The sequence below is a fragment of the Centruroides vittatus genome, unplaced genomic scaffold (assembly GCF_030686945.1).
Source record: "Centruroides vittatus isolate TY-2023 unplaced genomic scaffold, ASM3068694v2 contig_1246, whole genome shotgun sequence".
NCBI classification, from domain to species: domain Eukaryota; kingdom Metazoa; phylum Arthropoda; class Arachnida; order Scorpiones; family Buthidae; genus Centruroides; species Centruroides vittatus.
Window position 1 is genome coordinate 420,853 of NW_027120796.1, and position 12,362 is coordinate 433,214.

A 12,362-nucleotide genomic window follows, 5' to 3' on the forward strand; every position below is an offset into this window, starting at 1 on the left:
AAGTTTTTAACAATAAAATATCATAACAGAGGGCGGCCACGTACGTAGTTTTAAATGTTGCCAAGAAACTAAAGCAACACATTGAATTTTTTAAATATTGTTATACTTTTTTCAATATCCTGGAGGCCTCAGAAAAATAAGTGGCTCGCTCTCTCTTGTCTTGTAACAGACCTTGCACAAATTTTACAAACTTCACTGTGGTGCAATTTGTAAAAACTGTAGACCTATAAATTCCTGCTATCGTATGTCCGTCTGTCTTTCTTCAATCTCGAGAATAGAGTTAGATACGTGAAATCCGAGACCATACATGCAAACCTTAGGGGTGGGAGACCCGATTAACTATATATGAACTTCCAATACAAACCGGAAGTTACATTATTTCATTTCAAGTGTATTTCCCCGAAAGCAGTTAATGGCACGACTCTATTGTTAAATAAAAAGTATGGTGTACAGGGGCAAGCCACTATTAATTTGAGGTGGCGAGCATATATTTTAAATTAAATAGATTAAAATTGCAGCCCGGCATTGCGTCCATATCACAATAAATAATTTCTCGTTAGGTTTTATAAGTTTGACAAGTTTTAAATAAAATAAATCGTATTTTTGTTATTTGTGCTAATGTGCTGAATTTTTGCAGGGAGGTCTGCTTATTAGGGGATTGATGCTATTAAATTTTGGTAATTAAAGATCGAGGGGATGGGTGCACAATGGGGATCATGTGATACACACGACGTGAGGACAATGGGGGTCGTGTGATACCCGTAGTGCCAGTACTCCAGTAGTGTCAGACTTAATGGAGATTTTATTTATTATTAGCATTTATAATTTTTCATAAAACCCATCTATGCACTCAAAATTAAGGTTTTTGCCATTTCGTAATAATTAATAATATAAAAAGCTTTCTTAATAAAATATAATAACAAATGGCACCGCATAATTTAAATTATTTTGCCAGGAAAGCTACACAGCTCGTTTATGGATTTTATAATAATTCAAATCGCTTCAATAATTTACTAAATTTGTGTACTATCAATAAACAGTACACAAATCTTTTTAAAGGGAATCAAGCTAAGGCTATTTATAAAACAAATTTATGAATTTACATATTCAGGAGAAGTAAATTTATTTCGAAAACTTTAATCATAGATTTTTCAAGAGTTTTTTTTTTTAGTTATAACGTTTTATCTACAATTAATTAGGATTTGAACGACTGTTCCAGGCAGACAAACGAGCTGATCTTCCATAAGTAATCATGTTGATTAAAGAAGAATTCGAGAGAGAAATATGCAAAATATAAAAATATTGCAAACGTCTCATCTGCATTTCTTGATTTATTCATTGGCTACAATTAAAAAAAACATTGTAGACATAAATTCCCACTCTCGTCCGGCTATCAGTCTGTCTGTCCTTCCTTAATCTCGATAACGGAATTAGTGTAAGCTCGCCGACCTGGTGGAGATTGGGGACTTAAAATCCCACTTCTCGGACACCAGTGTAAGTTTGCTGACTTTTAGGAGAGGATCGTTAATCCATCGTCAGAATGATCTAGGGTCGTTCGCGTGTGGGTGTGGCGGAGGAGACACAGATGACAAGTACCTTACAAAAAAAAAAAAAAAAAAAAAGTTTATTTTAACATGAAATAACTTACACTATGGTACAAAGTTTCTTTTAACAAATAAATGTTCGAACGTTCGGAGCGTTGAAGATGGTTTTCTCTATAGTTGCTCGATGGTGGGCCCCGGGGCAGCGGCAGGTGAGGAGAATCGTCGGTTGGCGTCGGTGACAAGGCTCCCTGTATGGGCACAAATACGGAAGACTCCGTGCGTTGACACACACGTCTTCTTGCTTCCGAAACTTCTCGGAGAGTCTCCCGCCGAGTGCTTCAAGGTCATCATTATCAAATCTCCGTTCTCTCCTTTTTGCCCATTCTGATTGGTTCCACGATTGTCCCTAAGCGAAAGATGAGACTCGTTCGGGTCCCGAGAAGGTTCGCTTCGGGGAATTTACCCGACACCATCCGCTAACTCTGGACGGAAGGTGTTAACACGTGGGATATAGATATCTCATAACTGATTCTATTGCATGGTTACCACGTAAAATATATTTTAATTTCTTTCGCCTATGGGCACTAAGAGGATCTTTAATCATACCCATTGTAGGTTTGGCCAGATCCAAGAGGTAAAGCCAGAATCGTTCCGAATAATTCCGGCGCCTGAAGCAAAACCTTAGAACTTGCCAATCTATATATATAAAACTACTTGTCCTGACTGACTGATTGATTCATCACCACCCAGAGCAAACCGCTGAATCTGAAGTGGTGAAATTTGGTACACAGTTAGGGTGCCGTCATGGAAATGCACATATAAGGGAAGCTGTGTTTCTGTAAGAAGCCCGACGGTGTACAGGGAGCAATCAATTTAACTGCGCGTCAGGGCCCGTTCGTATTCGTTTTGTTCGATAAGCCAGTAAAAACCGTATACTTCTTTAAATGTATTTTTAATAGATTATACGACGTACTTAATAAATAAGAAAGTTCAATATAATTACCTCCGTTATTAGATTCAATAAATTCCCTACGCCCTCTAAATGCCAATTCTCGCTTTGAGAAAAAACATAAAACATCTATTAATTTAGATATATCTATTAATCGTAATTATCTCGTTATAATTTTCAATATTTATTTTATATTGTCTACCAATGTTAAATTCTATTCCTCTTTGATTTCCAAATTGCTTCAATTTTACGAAACAATCGTCATAAATGTTATCGTCAAAATGTAGAAATTTTTTGTCGACGTATTTATATTTACTTTAGGCATTGGTCTTTCTCTTTTAATAATGTTTTCTTTTCCATTATACGGTCTCGAGCCAAAACTTTTTTAAAATAAATTTTTGAATCACTAACCACGATATAAGGGCTAAAATTAAAATTATCAGAAAAACTTACTTGGTAAAACAAAATGTGTGACGAATATACATACCTAGTACAAAAAATTCTTCAATTGTACGAATATACTTTTAATGAAACTTATAATTAAATATAACTTTGTGAAGAAACGTACATAAAAATAACAAAATATTCTGTACTTTTTAAATCTTAAAACAATCCACTTAGTAAAATACTGTAGCTCCCTACGAGTGGCTAATGAATGGAATCAGAGACGGTCCAGGTAGGTCTGGGCGTGCAAAATCCCGAGGGTGCCGATACCGGTCAATGTCAAATGCCTCTTTTGTCGCGTCACTAGTATATATCAAAGGACGCGACGGGGTTGTTGTAGACTTTAAACGTTTCTCGCCATAGCTATAAAAATGTAAATATGTTAAACTTAACAGATTGTCCGTCGTTCGTTTTCTAACTAATTCGTTTTAGGATCGAGTGTTCGCGGAAATTTCCAAAATTTACAACTTTTCGGTCACTCTCATTGAACTGGAGAAATTTCTGTCTTTATTACATCTAATATTACGAAGTGAACAGACCCCGCTGTACTCGGCAAGAGATTGGTTCGGTTAAGCTTCTGTTTAAGTAAAATTTCGGCTCTTTCATCGGGGTTTTATTTATGTTTCTAATTCCCTAATCGCTTAATTATTTAACTACTTCTTAAATAGAAATAAGTCGAAACCGGTTACTTTGTACTCGAATATCTGTAGTCTCGGGAAAGAAGTGGAAAGAAATTTTTATGACAACCGATACATAAATCGTAAATTTAAGGAAAATAAATTCTAAAGCTTTTTTTGTACCATTGTACGTCTCATTCATTAAATTTGGTTGTAAATGATGCAGCCAAACTAACAGTTAATTTTTTATCACTGTACTAGAATTGTACACGTTTTTTCTGCATTCCCTTACAGATGCGACATACTAAATCGTAATATCACCGGTTTAACATTGAAATCCGTAAGTAATATAAGATGGGAGAGCGGAATAAACGCGGAATAAATGTATCAAATATTTTAATGGATTTTTTTAAAACTCCCGTCAACTATACAGAACTATCATAAAAACATGCCAGTAAATTCCTATCGGTTGAGTTAAGTTATAAATCTAGTCTACAGTAGGCAACCCTTTTTATAACGTGGGCCAGAATAAATTTTACGTTTTTTTTTCGCGGGCCGTAGTAGTTAATTGACGCTTTCTTGTGACTCGTAATTTTTTAGTCTGCAAATATGAAATAAATAAATAAAAAGTTAATTACTACATTTATTTCTCTTATCGTTTTCGAAAATTACAAAGAATTAGTTATTTTTGCAATTTAATAATCTATTAAAGATCTCGCGGGCCGGATAGAAACTTTTCGCGAGCCGTAGCTGGCCCGCGGGCCGGGGTTGCCCGCCGTTGATCTAGTCTACTCGTGATTCACGTAATCGGGCGAGAGCGGCCGAATATCTAGCAGGCAGGCGGCTAAACAGCCCACAACCGGTCCGGGATATAAAGTTAGAAGCTTTATGTGTGAAGCATCCACCAGCTAAACCGGGTGACGTTGGTGCTCTGTAAAGCGCATGCGCCAATGCCTATAATCTGGCTGCTTGGAAGTTGACAGGCAGGTGGCTAACAGCCCACAACCGCTCCGGGATATAAAGCTGTACTCTTTACGAGTGTGTCGCTTACCCGGTTTAGCCGGGTGAGCTAAACCGGGTGAGGTTGGTGCACTGTAAACCGCATGTGCTAATGCCTATATAATCTGGCTGATTGGAGACTGACCCGGTTTCGACATTCCTTCCGCCACCGAATTATTCGAATATGCAATAGCAATCTTATCGTTTTTTTTTCACATGTAGTATAGAAATTTGTAAAAGATACATAATGCAGTTATAATAAAATATTAATTTTAATTAATTCAAAGTACGTTAAAATATGAAAATTTATATTTTATAAAATACAAGGGAAGGTCATTGGAAGGTGGAATCGGCGCTTCCATCGCTTCCAATGACGGCACGCCACTGTTGGTACACAGTTAGGGTACGTCATGGAAATGCACACTATAAAGGGATTTTTTGAAATTCCCCCGCGGGGGGAGAGAGAGAGCATTAAGTCTTAACCGGAAGAACGGCTTCTACTGTACTATTTCAGATGCGATTTTTGTTTCTGATGGTAATAACTTAATTTCCAAACGTACAATATTTACGTATTACGATTTTTTAACCAAATGTTCGAACCGTTTAAATTCGAATTTGTTATTACATATTTGTTCGATTATAGTGTGGCCGTCTAACCCTTTTGCTCTTGGGTAGGATTATCTTTTCCACGAAAATAAGTAGAACAAGAGACGGTGTGGGGCCCTAGGGCCAAACGGACAGAGAAAGAGTCACTTTTGGGAAAACCTGGAAGAAGTAGGGAGGGAAAAAGAGTGCTACAGACCTCGAGAAAGACGATCTGAGACTGAGAGGTGTCGAAAAAGTTAGAAAGAAAAAATAGACTACGGACAAAAACCCTTGAGGACAAACGACGAAGTTAGGAATAGACGAAAGGTCTACGACAAGAAGAGGGTCACGAATAAAGGAGAGTTTCGAAGTGGTGTCCTATCCAAGAGCACGTCGCTACGAAAAACGCACGTCGCACATCGGTACAGTAGAGAGTCGTTAATCGGAACCCCGATAATCGGAATCGCCGGTAATCGGAACGATTTTCAGTCGGACTGTGTCGTGCTGAATCGAACGTTTTTGATACTAGATTTACTTCTAAAGTATAATTTTCATGTTTTTATATTCTTCAATATATTTATTTTGTTTGTACAAAATAAAGAAATAATTTTTAATGATACAATAGCCTCGATTATTATTATAAAAATTTTCGTTAGGCTTAAAATCGACGAAAATTCAACACGAAGCGACACGCAACGGAGAAAAATTTGAACATCGGACAGGTTAATATATTTATTCGTACATAATCGGTAATCGGAACAAATCACTAATCTGAACAACCCCAGTCCCCAATTGATTCCGATTTTCGGTTCACTACTGTATTTCTATTCTTTCCTATCCCTTTAGCTTTTTTTTCATTTTCCTTAATTGTAAGAAAGTTATAAGTTAGTATAAGCTGATACGACCCGCGTTTTGTTGTCGCGCGTGTGAGAATTTTATATAGGCCTACTGTATTTAAATTGTTATAAATTAAATAATTACTATGGCATCTGAAATAACGTCGGCCACGTTTTTACTTTGTTTAATTTTAAAAAATATATATATATATTATTGTGATAGTGGCGAAACACCAGAGGACGTTTTAACCATTTTTGCATGTTTGTCGCGGAGGCAGTTGCCTAAAGCCCTGGTCACACTATGCGACTTCCAGCCGCGCGGGCGACTGCAACCGCGACGGCTGTTCCCGTTAATTGGTAATCCCCCCTCGAAAACCGGCGCGACTGCAACCACAACTAGAAACAAAAAGTTTGTTCTACTGGCGACGGTTGCAAACGCGCATCCAATCAGAAAACGTCTTTGTGCCACGTCATACTTTGTGTTATATATTTGTCAACATATCTTGATTATAACATTTGTATTAACTCAGTTTCAGTACATTTAAATGCTATATTTGATATAAATCAAATCTGAATTTATAAAAGTTATTTGTTAGATTTATTTTAAAAAGTTTGATTACTTTTAATAATATACAATTGAATAAAATAAATGCTTATATAAAAGAAAAAATATATCGATTATAAATGAATTAAATCATTCAAGCTTTCCTCTAAACAACACTTACCCTCAAATATTCACTTTTATAAGATTGATAAATAGCATCCAAAACTTCTGGGATAATGACTGATATCGAATTATGGGCCACTCTAAATTGATATGCCAAACTACGAAACGTTTCGCCTAAATTATATATAAGTATTGGTATTCATACGGATATATCCCCTATAACCTACGGCATCCGAAAGCCTTAATTCATTCATCAACTGGTGAAAGCACGATTGTTTAGCCCGTTGATTTTCATTTCGTCAAGTTTTAACCCAGCATAAACGTTTTTTCTTATTTTTCTCTTCGTATATTCTCGCCAGCTCTAACAAAATTAGCGCCTTTTTTCTTTTATTCATTCCAGAAAAGGAACTGCTTGCTATTTTAATAAGAAAAGTAGCTAAAATTCCGTAAATACTCTGAAGTAGAACGTAAAAATATCGGTAAACTTACGAAAGTAGATAAAAACAAGCTGCTGTAATTTTATTGGTTTATTATAGGGTCAGGTGTTCCGAGTTGCAACGTCAACGAACAATGTGTGACCACGAGAAGACGCGCGCGACTCGCGCTTGTTGCAGTTGCGGTCGCCTGCGCGGCTGGAAATCGCATAGTGTGACCAGGGCTTAAAAGGAAAGGTCGTCTCCGTAATTTTTGTAAACCATCAGGCGGCAGCACCTCGGAGAAAATAGCCTCAGAGGCTGGAATCTCCAGATGAACACACACTAAGAAACAAAGAAAGAAAGAAAGTAATTTTTGTAATTTCCGATGGACTACTGATGGTGTGCGACGACAAAGGTTTTATCTTTGTAAATGCTCCGTATTTTTACATTTTATTATTTATTTAAATGTAGGGAGTTTCAGATAACGTCATTTATGTTTCGAAAAAAATTAAACTCAGATTTATCGTATCTCAAAATCCCATAATATTTGAAACTTGAATTTAGGTGCATTAGCAGTCCATACTTTGAAACAAATAAAAATCAGTAATTTTACCAAATTAGTAACAACTAATAATTGAGAACCTTAGTGAAGTACTGAGGAAGGATTATTTCTATCAAATTGCAAAATCCAAGCGGGCGAAGCAGCGGATAACAGCTAGTCTATATATATAATCGAGACAAGTTGTTAATAATAATCAGTGCAGAGCCCAAACGGTAAGGAGTTGAAAGTTGAAATTTGGTACACAGTTAGGGTACGTAACGAGAACACACGCTAAGAAGGGATTTTTCGAAATTCTTCTCCACGAGGGACAGAATTAACCTGATTCTTGCATTCTGTGAAAACGGATAAGGTTGACTATAACGTAATAATCTTAATCTTCGCTAGCGTTACTTTTGCCCGAGCAACGCCGGGCCTACCTGCTAGTGTACTTATATTTCTATAAACATTATGACGTCTTTTTTAGTATCCCTTACAATTTGCGCCTGAAGCAGGTACTGTACCTCTCCGCCTTATCTATCGGCACGGCTCTGGATAGAACGGACCCTGTTACTTTGTATTTCTGAACAAATAAAATACGAATAGAATGTTTCTTAATTAATAAATTGTGGTCTTAAATATTTTATTTGTTTTTAGTAAAAATAACATTCATTTTATACGGGTAGGAACTACTAAGGGTCCCTAAGTGAGCAGCCGGATGGCCGAGCGGTCAAGGTTAGCAGCCTGCCGCCCTGGGGGATCCGGGATCGAATCCGGACGGGTCGAATAATCCCCAGGAATTTTTCGGGGGGTGGTCCGTCCGGATATGTCGGTCCCCGTCCCTCACCACCCGGCCGCCCCATTGTGGGCCTGGCCGAACCCATAATGGGCTTGCTATAAGAGGCCCTCTTAGTGCCCACAGGGCGGAAAGAGTTAGAAAAAAAAGGGCCCCTAAGTTTTCTCCGTATCCGGAAAAATAACCCCAGCTTCTCCCTCCCGATGGCTCCTTTATACTGATGACAAATATCGTCGTTTGAAGTCTAAATCTTCGGCACGCATAAAGATTTTTAAGAATACGTATGCCTAATATATGGCACGCAGACTCAAAAAGGTTCGAAATCCGTGGTCCTACGTTCTAGTCCAACAAACTAAGTAGTTCCGAGGAACCGTTCCAACAGTTTCAGTTCCAGATTCGAAACTGGATTTCCGATCTTTACTGCAAAGAGCCGGTTTCGGGTGCGTTCTTTAATAGCGGTCGTTCCGCGTCGCCGCTACTACGGGAGTGCGCTGCTGTTTGTAGGCATTTAGGAACGACGGCGAAAGAAAGACGGCGGCGCCAGCACTATCGATAGTATGGTGATGGAGGAATCTATAATTCTAAAAAAGTCAAAAGAAGGATCCCAATTGTAAAATGTAACCATAAAATAAATTATTTGTTGAAAAAGCATTCAAAATATCCACGAAAAAATTAGAATGCCGGCTACCATTCGAAAAAAATTCGAAAAGACACATCACCGCGTGCCCAACCTTTCGCTTTTACAACTTCTAAATTTTCATTCATAAAACCACATAATGGACCCCGAAACGAAACTATCTGAGCCATGGAGGTCGCCATTTTGCTTTCCGCCGTAAACTACTGCTACAAACGGTCGTTTATGCCGTTCGAACGGCGCGCACTTCCACCGGAATTTAGGAACGCGTCCCGCAGGAATTTTAAACGGATGTCGCTCGACGGAGTTATGCGGAGGAATAAAAGAACGCACCCTTCAATACTTGTCAATGGAACAATAGTCACGTACAAGTTTTAAACTTAAACCTCATCTTTGTCTTCAAATGACGTGGTCTTTTTATAACGATCTATTCTAATCTTTATTGGAAATTTTTAACGTTATAAACTTTTTCTTCTATAGTACAGTACATCTCCGATGACATTCACGTGAAGAACGATGTTAATATTTTTTCATGTTTTTTACAATAGCGCATTTACAAATACGGCGCCTCTAGACCCGCAATATGTGGGCTTTCCAAACTAATAACGCCAAGTGCAGAGAATGATTCGATTTTATAATTTTTTTTTCAATACTTGTATTTTTAAAGATTTTTAAATATCAAAAGGGGGGAAAAGGTGTCTGCTGTTGAAAATCCGTCATTAGTACTATCGCTCTCTTTATGAAAAATATATTCGTTTATTAATACTGATAAGTCTCTTGTTTTGTCGTACTTAAGCTTTTACTTTATTTTATTATTCTTATTATTATTTTGAATTTTTGCACCCCTATGCCCAGACTTAATGGGCCTAATGAGAAATCTGCCACTGGCTCTTCATCAATCATTATCGTTTGATGTGGAAGATCACGTTGAGTATTCGAATTCTGTTGTTTTTAAAAATAAAATATGATAATAGATGGCGCCACCAATGCTGCCGGGAAAGTTAAGCAACTCGTTGCTGAATTTTTAAATACAATTTTCATAAAAATTTTACTTAGTCGTGAAAATAATTTTAATTCATTTTCTTCTTGTGGCTCAGCATGCAAATACCGAAGTGCGCACAAATCTGTCATAAATTTCAATTAAAAACTTGTGCCAGATCTGTGTGCCTTCTTTAACTATGAAATTACAACGCAGACCTTTCTGATTGCTTATTTTCAACTTTGTTAAGAATTATCATCGTAAATTTTAGTCATGTACAGTATCAGCAGTTAAAAAGATCAGTCTATAAGATATGACGCTTCTTCAGCTCATTTGATCGACACACAACAAAATTTGTACAAGATTATAAAGTCATCATCACGAAAATTATTCACGTAATTCCCATCTCAATCATACTTCCACGATTTTCAGCACTTTAAGGAGGTGTTTTTCTGCTGAATCAACATGCCACGCACATGGAAAATATGAAAGGTCATGACGCTGAGCCAAGCCATCTCCGCGAAGACATGATAAACCATCTTTCCATCTAAGGAAGTTGAATGAGAGTAACAGCAATCGATAGGGCAGCCATTAAGCTCATTACTACTGGCAAAACGTTTCTTTATGCTTCGCCTGCTTAGCTCGGCCGCTCTTCACTCAGCGCTGAATGAAAGGTCGTGTATTATTTGACAAACCTACAATCGTATGCTGCACTATAATTAATATGAGTGGTTTCGCTTTATCTAGTAAGCTCATTACTTATAACCAAGAGAAACTAATCTTAATTTACTGTGGTTCTACACAATTGACATTTGAAACAGATCTGTGTACCAGAATCACTTTGTCGGGTTAACCCTTCTATGACCACCTGGGCTCTCACGGAAGCCCTCTGGTGGTTTTTTTTTGTCGCATTTATTCTGAAATTTTTCAAAAAATTTCAAAAAATTTAAATTCAATATACCTAAATAGGCGCCAATTTTCGGTAAAATGTCTTTCCGGTAGGCACACTTTAATAGATCACTTTTATTATTCTGTTCTATTAATATATTGGATTATTCTGTCAATTCAATCCATGCGCATTATAGATTCACCCAAGCCTACAATGAAAGGGTATAGGCGTTGGGACTGGATCGACATATCCGGGAAAGATCACCTATGAAATCTTTCTGAGATCTCTGACCAGGAACCGGACCTGAACTCGGGTCTCCAGACCGACAGGTTAAGCAGGCTTATTGCATCGGTCATCTACTAACTACATAGTAAAGGGTGATTCTGAACACAATACAGGTATACCTCGACTTATGTCCCTCTCGAGTTACGTCGTTCCCGATTTTACGTCGTTTGTCAAAAAAGTATATGGAAAAATAAAAATCAAGTTTAAGTCAGTTTATTCGACTTTAAATCCGTCCGCCATAAACATTGAAGTCGTAATATCACTAGAAAAGCGTTGAAAGCACATAAAATCATATTAAAATATGTACATTTACAGTAAATGTTAATACAATCATCATAAATCCTAGGGAACGAACCATGAAAACATCTGTGTTTCTGTATTGTCGTCTTATTTAGCGGTCTTTAAGTGCTCATTATTGGCGTTTCCTCCATTATTGGCGTTTAGTTACGACGTAAGTCGAAACTACGACTTACGTCGTAATTACACAAGTAAATTCGACTTACGTCGTTTTTCTACTTACGTCGCCTCTCCTGGAACCAATTACCGACGTAAGTCGAGGTATACCTGTACATCGTCTTACTAAACGTTATCCGATAGACTCTAATCACGTTTATTACTATGAACAAGCTTGATTTACAATTGAGTTCAGAGAGTATATATGAGGGAGAATGGAACTTATGTTTCAATCCCCACTACTATTTCACGCAGAAAGGTTGGGACAGGATCCGAAATCGGATCCTTTGCAATAGTAAGGTCTGTAATTTTTCAGGAATGGTCGTCCGGATATGTTGGGTCCAGTGACCATTAAACCGCTCCATTGTTGGCCTGGTCGAATCCATAATAGGTTTGCTAAAAAGGCCCTCTTAGTGCCCACAGGGCGGAGAGAGTTTTTTTTTTAAAAAGTGAGTTGCTACATTATGCTGCGACCTATTTATTTAGCCGATTTATGATCATGTTCACTAAATCACAAAGCGAAAAAAAATAATTTTAAACAAAATAATTTAATTTCAAGTTAAATTTTTCATAAATAAATTGTTAATTATGAAATAAAATATTTATATACATTTATTTTTAGGAACGGGCGGATGGCCGAGATAGTGTTAGCCCGCCGCCCTGAGGGATGAACAGCCACAGCAAATTTACATGGACAGATATGTCGGGTCCCCCTCTCACCATCCAGCCAC

The 12,362-nt window shown here is 37.4% G+C and overlaps 1 protein-coding gene across 1 annotated transcript in view; it reads right to left on the reverse strand.

The window, feature by feature from the left end:
* LOC136988223 (heat shock protein beta-1-like) overlaps nt 1-12,362 on the reverse strand; it is a 165,718-nt gene that overhangs the window by 68,112 nt on the left and 85,244 nt on the right. The gene's annotated exons all lie outside the window — the stretch shown is intronic.